The following is a 2,649-nucleotide window of genomic DNA, read 5'->3' as shown; positions in this document are numbered from 1 at the left end:
CACTGTACACAAAGCAGCACTGTGCTCACAAACGCTGCTTTATCAGGCATTACAGGCATGATGAAATGAAAATGAGACGAATCGGACCAATCACCGCAGATTAGCGTCACGCAAAGGAGGGGTTTGAAAAAATGTATCGTTGAGCGAATCGTTTGGGAGTCGTTGGGCAAGTAAGGTAAAAAAATAAATGCATATTATAAGACAATGAAAGTGTTTTTTGACCTTGCATGCATGTCAACCTGTTGTTGGGGACTCCCAAAACCAAAATATGAACCTTTCACTACCCATAATAGGTTCACTTTAATCAGCACAACTGTTAATAAGAAATGAGCACCAAATCAGCATATTAGCATGATTTCTGAAGGATCATGTGACACTGAAGACTGGAGTAATGATGCTGAAAATTCAGCTGTCATCACAGGAATTAAATTACATTTTAAAATATATTCATATGGAAAATAGTCATTTTAAATTGTAATAATATTTCAGAATATTGCTGTTTTTACTGTTTTTTTTAATCAAATAAATGCAGTCTTGGTAAGCGACTTGTTTTAAAAGTTTTGGGCAGGGCTATTTGTTGGATCGACCAACCCAGAACACTCCAGTGGAGGTAGTATTCGGGAAAGCTGTGTGAATTATTTTGTCATTATTTTGCAGTTCTTTTTGGTGATGCTAGTAGCAGATTTCAGCTTCAAAGTCAACATGAAAATTAAATAGACCTTTTTTTTCCCTAACAACACATTTCTGATCCTATTATGCCAGATTCCTTAAGGCACATTATTCTAAATGAAGAATGTCCAAAAAAAGTAAAAAAAAAAAAAATGTTTATTTGTAATCTTTCATTAAAATGTAATAACTTTCTCCACTTGTGATATTAATTTCCTTTTAGGCTGTGCGGGCTAGTGATGGGTCGCTCTGAACATTTTTGCATCTGTCACGTGTTTTTTTTGTTTGTCATAATTAGTCATTGGATGCATTACAATGATACCTAATTGGAGTATCTCAGGGAATTTGGCTATTAAAAATATAATATTTTAATTTAACTCAGCTCAAATTAATAAAATGACTTGAGTAAAGATAGTCTATTTTGTTGAATGAGATTCAAAGATCCAGGTGAATAAAATTATCCGGTCTTCCCATCGCTAGTGCGGTCTATTGATTAATGTTCGGCAGATGCTATTCTGCCCACTTTTCACAGTGCAATTAACATCTAATGGATAAAGTGAAGTCTTGTCCATTTGTATTCACTGAATATCCTGTTGCACTCAGAAATATGTAACAATACAGAAGTAAAATGGGTTGGCGAATACTGTTGTAATGTGCCATCTGTCCTGTCCGGTGACGCTGTCGCCCACTGAGTTTAGGGAAGATTCTCCAGAGCAGATGTTAGAAATCAGAGCAGCATTTAAAATTAGACTCAGACTGACCCTTAAATTCACCCTCAGTGGATGGTTCTGGTCTGTGTGTTGTATTGTAAGTGTGTGTGTGAGCCTCTAGCATGTAAAACATCAGCAGTGCTTGAGGTTTGCTGAGTCAAAGATAATGCATTCTCACCGGCCTGCACTTTTGCAGGGCTGATAAAACACAAAGATGATGGCAGATAATGGAGTCTGAATTGCTGTTTAAACTTTTAAGATCCTGCCACCTGACTGCTTCAGTCTTCAGAATGCTTAATGTCACCTATAATGTGCAGTGAGCTGTGGTCTTACACGCCGGCCTGACACATTTGCTCCTCTTGTCTGATTTGATGGACTGCAGTATTCAGCAATTGGGAAAGAAACATCACAAATTAAATCTCTAGATGGTTTCAGTTGTTTCTCCTAGACAGTATTGAGATTAAATGGAGAGCAAAAGAAGATTTTGCTTAAGTCTCTTGCAAATCAAATGCTTCTCCTGAGCTAAAGACTCCTGTAATCACACAAGAGTCTCTTCTACACTCTTAAAAATAAAGGTTCTTTATTGGCAACTATGGTTCTATGAAAAACCTTTAACCATGGAACTTTTCCATTCCACAAAACCCCAAAATGATTCTTCTTTGGCATCACTGCAAAAGCCCCCTTTTGGAACCTTTATTTTTAAGAGCATTTCAGAAGAGATTTGTCAGATTTGTCAAGATATCAAAATATGCAATCAAATGTCAGTCAAAAGCTGCATCTCATTTCAGAGTCTGCGTCCTGTGGAGGTCACATTTGTAGGCTGCATGAGTCATCAATAATGTCTTATTTAAGAAAGGTAACCGTAATAAAATGGACTCTTATTCATAGTAAGGTGTAAAATACAGTAATTTCTTCTTACATTGCAATCTAACAGTTATTTCTCTTAAATGAGTCCGCTTCGATGCAGCACGTGGCCGATAAATGTGACCTCCTGAGGACGCAGCTATAGACTTATTTCTCATCAAATTCTTCCAAGACCAAAATTATTTATCCACTTTAATTTTTAATTTTATTTTTCCTAACCAGTAGTGATGCAACAAATTGACAACCAGTTTGTCTGTCCATAACCTTGGACACTTGGTTTTACTTGATGCTTAATGTGCAGGAGTGGGATTTTGAACCAATGAGATTTCACAGTGGGTGTGGCTATCAAGAGTGACACTTTGTTTAATTTGTTATGATTGGATTTTATGAGATTTCTTTAAATAATATA

The sequence above is a fragment of the Sinocyclocheilus rhinocerous genome, unplaced genomic scaffold, assembly GCF_001515625.1.
Source record: "Sinocyclocheilus rhinocerous isolate Xijiao unplaced genomic scaffold, SAMN03320098_v1.1 scaffold2378, whole genome shotgun sequence".
NCBI classification, from domain to species: domain Eukaryota; kingdom Metazoa; phylum Chordata; class Actinopteri; order Cypriniformes; family Cyprinidae; genus Sinocyclocheilus; species Sinocyclocheilus rhinocerous.
This window is presented reverse-complemented; position numbering follows the sequence as displayed.